The sequence below is a fragment of the Myotis davidii genome, unplaced genomic scaffold (assembly GCF_000327345.1).
Source record: "Myotis davidii unplaced genomic scaffold, ASM32734v1 scaffold370, whole genome shotgun sequence".
NCBI lineage: Eukaryota > Metazoa > Chordata > Mammalia > Chiroptera > Vespertilionidae > Myotis > Myotis davidii.
Window position 1 is genome coordinate 13,429,887 of NW_006288615.1, and position 11,487 is coordinate 13,441,373.

Consider the following 11,487-nt stretch of genomic DNA (forward strand, 5'->3'; position numbering starts at 1 on the left):
CCCCAATAGACCTCTTCCAGAAATCACAGAATGGCCAGTGGAACAATATGTATCTAGAGCAAAATTCTTCTCACCCATCTTGTACCTGAATTTCTACTCTTTCCATGGGCATTTGGATATATCCTTTGGTTCCCTAATAAATATATAGCTGAAGTGGGTTTTCTATTCAACTCAGTTTCATGCCGCCCTGTGTCTGGGCTGTTAGGAAAAGTAACACTGCTCATTTCAGGTCAAACTGGAATGGTCATTTCCAAGCCAGTTTACACAGTTTCAGGATTGTACACGATGGGGCGGGTTTCTTAGCTGATCCTTCACAAATTCACAGTGCTGTGCCAAGGCTGACGTGTACTGTATGGGGGTCCCGTGGCTTCTTTATGTCTAAGAGCCTTCTGTTGTTTTTGGGTCCCCTGAAGGTCTGACCATCTGCATAGATGTACCTGATAGCCATTGCCCCTATGTTCTTCCAGGTCCTATTTGTCAAGTACTCTTCTAATCACTCTATATGCATTTTCTTCTTTAACGCTCATCATAATCTAGATTATAGTTCTGTTTTATCTAGATTTTATAGATGAGTACATTGAGGTTAGATAATATGCTCCATGCCCTTATATCTTGTTAATGGTGATGCTTTGGCTGTGGATTGATTCTCTTTACTCTTTTGTGTGAATGCCCATAAATACAGTAATCTATTGTCCCACCCTCCCCCTCAGATATTAGACAAACCTCTCTATATCATTTCCACTTGCCTCCAAAATTTATCTTTGCAAAGACCCATCACACCACCCCCTGGCAGTGGGCAAGGAGACACCAGATTGGTGGGTTCACTCATATTCATTGGGACAAAGCAGGTGCACAGCCCTTAGTTCATCATAGCTGATGCCTGTGTTGTTGGCCAGCTGTTTTATGCTTGAGCACATAAAAAAAAATAAAAAGACCCATCACACCAAGGCATGTCAGTCATCTTAGTTAATCTCTACTCAATTCATGAAGCAAATTGAAAGGCACCAGCTATATGTCCCACACAAGTTCTGACACTGAATGGGATAGGGAGCAAAAGAAGCACAAGAGTCCCTTTCATAGGAAACACAAGGAATTTAACTTAATTAGAGAGAAAAGTGAGTCCTTCAATCACTAACCCATTGATTTGACACTTCGGACTCAGATATATGAACAGCTATTGTTTTTGATGGCCCTTTTATTCTGGATCATCTCCTAAAAGAAGAAAAGTTGCCTCTTCTGCTCATTTGAGAGCTACTGACCCCTAAAGGGCCTAACTCTACCCACAGTCCACCTCAGAGTTCAGTGAGTCTCCAGTCTGAATTTCCCAATTCTTCAGTATGCTCATGGCTTCCACAGGAATTAGGATGGGAATGGAATCTTGGGGGAATTGAAAGTGCCATTTCAGAGTCAGCATAGTTTTAATAGGTTTTAGGGATGAACTTGGCACCTAACCACCACATATAAGATTTTTATAGACAAATATGAAGATGTGTCTCCCCCAAATACTCTTGGAATTCAATCTGGTGACATTCCTCGATTACCATGTAACCATGTTACAGTCCTTGCATTTCTTAAGAACTTTACCTTATAAACCTGGCCACTTTAGTATTTTCTCTATTTTTAACTCTCTCAGACTGAAATACAGGTTCCTTACTGATGCCAGTTCTCGACTTGAGCAAATTAATGCCTCTAGCCACTTCAGGGAAAACAGAGCTCTTTGGCATGGGATCATATAAGACTTTACAGCATTGTTTTTCTAAGTTCTAATCATCCTTGTTAATCTGAAATCTCCTGAAAATGCATCCCTCATTTGTTGAATATAAGATGACCTACTGTGGGACCTAGTGGTACTGGACCATTTCATCCTAGACTTCTGTGATGAGTTTAGTTGTAGAGAAGGGATCATCAGAAGCATTTTCTCCACTCCATCATGTAGGCCTAGTACAGGAGCTTGGGCAAACAGTTCTTGATCCCAGTGGAAAGCAGAGTGTCCAAGTTTCCTGAAAAGCAACTTAAAATCCCTAATCCCAGAGAGTGTTCAGTTCATCTTATTGCTTTCTCCTCAAATTAAGAGTAATTTCAGTAGCATGAGACCCCTGAGCATAGCACCTGCAGGAAGGGGAGAATACTGAACTAAAACATAACCCTAAACTTGTCTTGAGGAATTTTTAAACCTCCATCCACCTCAGATTTGTTACCTGTGAAATGGGATCATGATATCTACTTAATAGGAATTTTATAAGATCATATGAGATATGTGAAAGTGCTTTATACATTTTAAAGCAGATTTTGACATTTTATTTGTATATTTCCTTTGCTTTTTAACCTAGAAAGTGCCCTGAAGAGCCATATAATCATGGTACACATTTTAAAACCATTGCTAGACTTTGGTGGTGGTGGTGGTATGACAGTAGTAAAAGTAAGAAAAACAGAAAGAGGAGTATAGATGGTGGGTATGTGTGTGTACATGCCCATGTGCTAGGTTTTCTTCATGCCCCAAGAAGGTCTGTGAAAGCTGTCAAGTGTTCCAATGGGAAGGAACACAAATCAGATGGGGAATTGCCCCAAGTGTCAGAGAATCCACATTAATCTTACAAAATAACTATCCATCCCAAGAGGAACCTTAAAAAACAATAGCCAGAGGCAAGATGGCGGCCACCAAGAGGAAGGGGCGTGGAGGCCTGGCGGTCTGGCAAAGAGGAGAAAGAACGAAAAAGATGCCAGGCCTCTAGCTAGGCAGCAGAGGAGGCAGAGGAAGAAGACAGAAATCGCATCCCAGGCCCCGTTTGCAAAGGCAAGTGGAAAAATAAGGAACGTATTATCATATTTTCTTTCAGAGGAATAAATTTCAGAACAAGACATTTAATGCAAGACTTAAGAATTTTGATGCCTCATTCTAAAGCAGATACTAAAATGGATCGTAAAGATAAGTTATTTGTCATTAATGAGGTTTGTGGAATGAAAAACTGCAATGTATTTTGAAGCTAAGAAGAAATAAGATCTCTATATGTGGCTTTCAAATTCACCTCATGGACCATCTGCTAAATTCCTAGTTCAAAATTTTCATACCCTCGCTGAACTAAAGGTGATTGGAAACTGTTTGAAAGGTTCTCGGCCCCTTTTGTCTTTTGCCACTGCTTTTGATGAATTACCACATTATGCTCTGTTAAAAAAAAACCTCTTAATTCAGATCTTTAGTACACCACGCTACCAGCCCAAAAGCCAACCATTTGTGGACCACATGTTTACTTTCACTGTTTGGATAATAGGATATGGCTTTGGAACTTTCAGGTCACAGAAGATGCTGCTCTTGTAGAAATAGGACCTCGTTTCATCTTAAATCTCATAAAGATTTTCCAGGGAAGTTTTGGAGGGCCAACTTTATATGAAAATCCTCACTACCAGTCACCAAACATGCGTCGGCATGTCATAAGATCCATCACAGCTGCAAAATACAAGGAGAAACAGCAAGTGAAGGAGGTGCAAAAACTGAGAAAGAAAGAACCAAAGACTATTCTTCCACATGATCCCACTGCAGATGTTTTTGTTATACCAGCTGAGGAAAAACCTATAGAAATACAGTGGGTAAAAACAGAGCCAAACATTGATTTGAAAGCAAGAAAGAAAAGGGCTTACAAAAGACAAAGAAAAAATGAAACAGAAGATGAACAGTGGAAATGCAAAATGAACCACTGGATAACTAATTTTTCAGTTATTTTATATTTATTTTGTATTCAACATGTAATTACTCTTATCATTCAGGACTATCTTACATTTCATTAGTGTGGCATTATTTTTAAAATTAAAATCTTGTGGCTTCAGTAGTATCTGTTTTTCTAAATAAAATATTCCTAGAATTCAAAACAAACGAACAAAAAAACAATAGCCATTTTTATTGCTAATGGTTTTCAAAGACTAGAGATTGTTTTACTTTGTTAAATTGGTTAAGATTTATTAAATTTGTTTATAACATAAGAGCTCATCTTAAGGTAAATTCCAACCTAGAAGCAAGAGTGACTTAGAATAGATACCTTTTCCCAATCCACTCCAGTGGAAACCTTAGCCTGGTTCCACCTCTGGAAGAAAAAAAAAAAAGGTATGGACTCAGTGAGGGAGGAGAAAGGAAAGCTGATAGTGACTCACAACAGTTTTTGGAATAGGGATTATGCTTCCACTCCCACAAGCCTGATGCTGGGAACTTCCACTTGGAAGACGAGGCAGATCTTGACACGAAAGCAGGTTGAAGTGTTGACCCACCCTAGAAAAGAAGCTGAATTCATCGCTAGCTTCTAGACTGCACAGTTAAAATGCAAGACAGCAATACACTGTGCCCAGTACACTCAAAGGCCTTAAAAGTGCACATACCTTTTGGTGAGCAATTTTAATTTTAGGACTATGCTTAGGAAGTAATTAAGCATATATACAAAGCTTGAACTACTAGGTAGATCATCCAAGCTAGGTTCATCATACAGAAATAACAAGAGCAATCTAAATACCCAACTATAAGAGTTTAGTTAAATAAATACATCCATATACAGGGTGGGGCAAAAGTAGATTTCTAATTGTTCATATGGAAAATAATACAATAATTAATAAATACCAATACAGTTGTATTTCGCGTATTCACAACTGTTAACCTACTTTTGCCCTACCCTTATTATGTACCATTTATATTTAAAGTAATGGTATAGACAAATATTTACTAATGTGATAAGATGTCTAAAAGTTATTAAGGACAAACACAGGTAACTAACCAATATGTACTCAATGATTCAATTTTTGTAAAGTAAATGTGTGAATGTTAAGTGTGGTTTTAAAAGCTCTTAAAGGGCTTCTGGTTCAAGGAGATGGGCTAAGTAGATGTATTTAATCTCCTCTTGCTCTCCAGATCTCACTAAAATGATTTTAAAACACACACTCTCACAGAGAACACAATTTATAAAGGTGTAAAAAGAAACTCCTCCTGGTTTTACTCCCCAACCCAACTCTGGTCTTGCTTCCATTTCTCCAAGTGGAAGAATGAGGAGGAATGAGAGGAGGATGGGAAAAGGAGATTTTTTCCCCCTTTTTATTTTATACATTCTGTACCATTTGAAAATCTTCATTAGTATATATGTATTTTGGTAACTTTAAACGTTATTGAAGGATAGCTATAAATATGTTAATATAGCATCACACCATTTTGCCCTTAGTTTCAGTAGGGTACACCTAAACTTGGTAAGGGCAGAAGGCAAAAGAGAAAGAATAAGGGAAGAGAAGAGAGAAGGAGGCAAAGAGCAAGAGAGTACATTTTAAATGGAGTGCTGATTTCTGCCGTACCTTCCTTTCAACCAGTAAATCTGAAAGAGGAGATGTGAATGCGACCCATTTCTGGTCCCACGAGTTTTTCATACATTAAGTGTTTGGTCATGCGGTGTGTGATTCTAGTGTTAACAGATCCTTTTACTTTCGTTTGTTTGCATTTAAATAACATGGCTTTTTAATGCAACTACTTCATTAGGTGCTCAACTGTGGAAGCAACAGTTTTATTCCAACACTGAGTGATTTAAGGTACTTTCAAGGGTAATTCTCATTCCTCCCTTCTTTAATTTAAACATTAATTCCCAAAACTATGGAAAGCTAGTGCAGAAATTAGTAATCAGTGGTCATACTAAAGTGTGTTTTATTTCCGCCCCCCCCCCTATTTAGTCCTATTTTCTATTTGAATAATGCGGAAGTGTTCCTCTTGTAATATAGAAAACTATATTTTAAAATTTAACCATTTCCATAGCTCTCTTTCCACCTTCACCTGGCCTGTGGGCACCCGATGGCTCATTCTCTTTTCCAAACGCAACAAGATTTCATGACTCATTTCCTCCTGCTGCCCCAATTAGAGTACTTTGTAATAATATCAGCCCATCCAGTGGCCAGCGTGGCTCAGTGATTGAGTGTTGACCTATGAACCAGGAGGTCACAGTTCGATTCCTGGTCAGGGTGCATCCCCAGGTTGTAAACCCTGGTTCATTTTTTTAAAAATAATATCACAGCACCATAGTTTTGTATCTTACAAAACTCACCCAATCCCAACCAGTGGGGAAGAGGTGACAGGTGAGGTAGAAGAGGTTATGAGGGGGATAAAAGGTAATGGAAGGAGACTTAACTTGTAAACACACAATACAGTATACAGATGATGTATCATAGAATTGTACATCTGAATCCTATGTAATTTTATTAACCAAAGTCACCCCAATAAATTTAATTGAAAAGTCCAAGTAAATAAATAAATAAAGTTCTTCTGAGTCAAAAGGAAATCAAAACTAAAATAGAATATCTCTAAAGTAGCAATAACAAAAATACTAAAACTATAGGAAAATAAAACTTTACTTGCAAACAAAGGTACACCTTAAACACATTAACTACTAGAATAGGAAGAAATTAATATGAAGTAGTTATGCATTCAAAACAAAAGTTAGAAAAGGAAAAAAACACACAAAATAAATTAACCTGAAAGGATAAAATTAAAAAAAAATCACAAAAAATCAGTAAACAATTAAAATCATAAAATTTATACAGCAAAAAAAATAAGTAAAGCTTTTTTAAAGCTGTAAGGAAAAAACACACCTTATCAAATTCCAATTTGTGTCAGATGGTACTAATAACTAGCCCAATTGTTTTTCTTTTTCCTTGTATAAAATGCTTTTTAATATTTTAAGAAACTCAAATTTATATTCATCAGTACGAAAAAATTTTTCAGAATTTGATATATACTTGGAAAATGATATTTGTAGCAGAAACATTAAGTACGCCACTACTTTATTATCTAAATTTAAAAAGTCTTTCAAAAAACTGAAGATGCCATAGAAAAGGAATTCACTGATGAATTACCCACGTTTCTTTTTCTTTTCCTCTCCTTTAGTTGTTAGTTACAAAATCTCATTTTTGACTGGACTTAGACTTAGAGGTAGAAGCTCTCAGAGAGGACAGTCTGTGTCTCCTTGTTCCTGGCGTTTTGCTTTGGCCTCCTTCAGTCTCTTAGCATATTCTGCGGCCTCTTCCTTGTTTTTCTTAGTACAGTGTTTCCTCAGAGCAATACGCCTGCGTTTGTGTTGCAGGACATGTGGGTGGGGTAACAAGACGCTGAATCTTGGGTGCTTTAGTCCCAGGTTTCTTACCTTCTTTGTTAGAGGCTTCCTCACAACATATTTGCGGACATCATCTTCTTTAGAGAGATTGAAAAGTTTGCGGGTTCTGCTGGCTCTTTCGGGCCTCAGGCAAGGAGGCACAGTGGTATCAATGCGACCAGGAATATCTTTCTCCCGTTTTTTACAATGACCAACTTGAGAACACTGAGATTGGCATCCACAGTGCAACCCTGAACAGATTTATGTTTTCTCTCTTCAGTTCTCCTTGGTCTGTAGCAGGAGTGCCCCTTACTCAGCAGCAGGCGGACTTGGCCATGGGTCAAGACACCCTGCTTCATAGGGAAGCCTTGTTTGTCATTCCCACCACTGATTAGAACCACATAACCCTTCCATTCTTCACCCAGAGTGTCAGCAGCAACTTCTGTGGCCATACGCCTCTCATAAAAGGTAGGAAGTTTGCGTTCATCGTCCACTTCAATGAGTTTCTGGCAGCCAGTGGCTGGGAAAGAGATGTTGAGCTTCATCCTGAAGCAGCCGGCCGTCTCCGAGGCGCCACGAAAAAGAGCTTGTCCACGTTTCTGACTGCAAACCTGAAGGATCAGGATTGGGCTGTCCCCAAAGAATAATTTTGAAATCCTGAAAGGACAAGCAAGCAAGCAACCATTTATCTCTGGGATGTGGGATAAGCAAATCCTTTAGCAACTTTCGAAGTTAGAGTAAGATGCAGCTGAACGCTGCCTGGGGTCCAATCCTGTGGAAATCTGCCCCAGGTAGTCACCTGACCAAGTTTCAGGGTTAATGGTTCTGATCTGTAGAGAGTGACACTCCCAGACTGCATGTGCTCTATGGAGGATGGATGCATGGATAGATGCCTCATTACAAGGGATCCAGTTTTAATACCTTATTATGTGATGAAGGACAATTTAATTTCCTGGGCTCCTTTATTTTTATAGATTTAAAATGGGAATCCTACTCTGTTTATTCTGCAAATTAAATGAGAGACTCCCTGTGGGTGTACAATGCTGGGGTTCTAAAGTATAAGAATAAGCTTTAAAATATTTATTAAGAAAAAATGATAAAACACACTATATACAGCAGAGTAGTTGGGGAGCAGACAAGCAGTTCTCAATAAGGCCAAGTGGGAAGCCTGGAAAAACCTTCATGTTCCCCTTTAGCATTTTGCACCTTGTTTACTAGTTAAATTAATGCCTTGGCAACAAGAATTGCGTTTTTCTTGCATGGAATCCATCTCTAAGAAAACACACACCTGGAGACTGTCAACAAGTTGCTAGCCAAGCTAGAGTGAGCCCACTGACAGGGTTGGCATGGATCGGCCTTAATCCTTTCTCAGGGCGCTGAAAAGCAAGACAAAGAAGAGTACCTCTCAGGGATGTTCAAGTGAATCCCATTCTGCCTGACCATTCACAGGAGGCCGGCACCACTGCTGCCTCCGCTGTCATCTGAAATTAGGACAGCTGAACCATATTTGAGGAAATCTCAAACAACTACAAGTCCAGATATAAGTTCTGGAAATCTTTCTTCAGACAAAGGTCTGTTTTCTTAGCTCCACTAAGATGCCTGACAACACCTCAACCTGGGTCTCTTTGTTCATCACCTCCAAGATCTTGGACTTGCTGCTAAAACACATACCCGATACCAAACAGCATCCCCAAACTTAGCATAACTTTTCTAGGATATTCTGTCCACTGCACCATCTTACCCAGAACTTTTAGGTATCTAATATTTCCTCCCAGTTTTGACTGTGCTCAGCAACTCTGATGCCATTGTAACAATTATTTCCATGTGCACCCCAACCAGCCTGCTGAATTGGACCTATCCTAGATCTTCACACTACCCTCACCCACTCCATCCTACCCCTCCATCTTCTTCGTTGGGTCAGTGCCCTCTAACAGAAGGCCAAAGTGTAACCCCTACTAGTCTGACCTATCTTTTTTGGCCCTTGATCATATGTGATAGAACTTGGACATGTCCCTTAGAGTCTACAATGTTTGATAATAAAAGAGATGGTGACGGTGTATTTTCTGCTCCTTCTGCTTTTTTGTTGTTGTTGATGATGTTCTTTTGTGTCTGATTTATTTAACTTAACCTAATGTTTTCGAGATTTGTCTGTATTCTAGCATATATCAGAATTCCATTCCTTGTTTTCTTCCTGCTTTTTAATTCCTCCTTTTTTCCCTTCTTCTGAGAAGGGCACTGATAGGGAGGTACCAAATTGATCTGGAGAGGATGAACTAGGTGTGCTTAGATCATGGAGCTTGGCCTCAATGGGGAGGAAATGGAATCCTCACTTATCAGTGCAACCATGATGTCTAGTTTTAAGCTTTAAACTAAAATAAGAGCTGCTATAAAAGACCAACCTTCTTGTGAAAGTGAAATCAAATGAAGTAAAAGATATGAAAGCACTTTGCCAGCTATAAACTACTTAAAGCAAATAAACCATGTTAGCAATCATTGTAGTGATTCTTCGCTAAGGCAAACAGCCAAGACCTTGAGTGGAAAAGTCAGTGCATCTCCCATCTCCTGCCTTCTTCTTCCGGGCCCCACCCTTAATGTCCCAAGGCTCACTGTCTTCTATCAGATCCAAATCTCCACTCCCTTTTCCTCCCCCGATTATTTCCTCACATCCTTCAGTATCAGTGGAAACTTCTCAACTAGTTTTTGATCTCATTATTGATTATAGAATTCACAACAAGGCATGAGTAAGCATTAATTTTTCTGGAATACATTTACATTTAAAAATAGTGTGTTAATCAGAAGAATTTTCTGTAGAGAAAAATGGGAAGCTTATTTTTCAGAGTTTAAGTTAATATCTATGATAGTCAGCAGAAATGTATTCATATTTTCACCAAAATATATGTACAGAAATATTCATAGGCACAATATTTTTAATAGCCCCAAACCAGAAATAATCTAAATGCCCATCAACAGTAGAATAGATAAATTATAATCTATTCACATAATGGAATACTACACAACAATGAGAATGAATGAACTAAAACTTTATGCCACAACATGGATAAATCTCACAAACATGATGAATAAAGGAAGGAAGGCACAAATGAGTATACACCATAAGATTCCATGGATAGGAAATTCAGTGAAAATCAGAAAAAATGAATCTCTGAAGTTAGAAATCAAGATAGTGTTTATCTATTTGGTGGGGAGGTAATAGTGACTAGGAAGGAAGCACAGGGACACTTCTGGGTTGGTAATAATGTGTTCCATGATCTGAGGACTGGTTACATAGGTGTATTGATTCTGTGAAAATTCACTGAGCTATAAACCTATGTATGCATGCATGCTTTACTTAAATTAAAACATGCATTTTAATTTAGTATGCATGCATGTTATCTTTAAATTTAAGTATGTATGTACTTAAATTAAAAGTTTACTTAAAAATTAGCAACACAGCCCTGGCCTGTATGGCTCAATAGGTTGAGCATTGTTCCATGCACCAGAAGATTGCTGGTTCGATTCCAGGTCAGGGCACATGCCTGGGTTGCAAGCTTGAGGGGGCATGCAGAAGGCAGCCGATCTATGTTCAACTCATATCAATGTTTCCCTTTTTCTCACCCTCTCCCATCCTCTCTCTCTAAAAAAAATCAATTAAAAAAATTAGCAACACATGTTTACTGTAGAAAATTCAGAATATAGGAAGTATAGAGTATTAAAGGAAAACTTTCAGGGAGAAACCAAGATGGCGGCATAGGTAAACACCGGAGATTGCTGCCTTGCACAACAACTTCAAAAATAGAACTAAAAGACGGAATGGACATCACCCAGAACCACAGGAAGGCTGGCTGAGTGGAAATTCTACAACTAGAAGGAAAGAGAAAAGCATACCGAGACTCAGAGGAGGCGCGGTGCGGAAGTAAAATACTAAGGTGCAGAGGTGCATGCGGAGTGGGCTGACAGCTGAGAGCGCGGTTGTCTTTTTCAATCTGGAGGGAGTCTCAGGCTCTGAGTTCCAGCTCCGGGTGAGTCTCTGGGGACCCAGACTCAAACGGGAGAAGCGGAACTGTCTGGCATCGGTCGGAACAAGAGGGCAGCTTTTTCTCCGAGGTACTTGCAGCAATTGCTGGGACACTGAGAAGCAGAACCTCTGAAGGCAGGACTAAGAGCAGCCATAACTGCTCACTCCCCCCGCCCTGTAGATCACCTGGGACCCGCCCCGCCCAAGCCTTGCCCGTAGGCATTTGCTGGATAGCCTCAGGCAGAGGCTAGATTAGCACCTCCCTAGTGATCCAGGAGCCAGTGTACCCAGAGGTCAAAGTGGGACCATCCAGTTTGCAGATCCATGGAACCATAAAGGACACACTCAGGGGGAAGACTCAGTGCGCAACAA

The 11,487-nt window shown here is 39.4% G+C and overlaps 2 pseudogenes; one reads left to right on the plus strand and one right to left on the minus strand.

Moving 5' to 3' along the window:
* Positions 1-2,496: 2,496 nt before the first annotated feature.
* LOC102757130 lies at positions 2,497-3,783 on the plus strand (annotated as a pseudogene).
* Positions 3,784-6,879: 3,096 nt separating this feature from the next.
* Positions 6,880-7,692, minus strand: LOC102756856 (annotated as a pseudogene).
* Between the last annotated feature and the right edge of the window lie 3,795 nt (positions 7,693-11,487).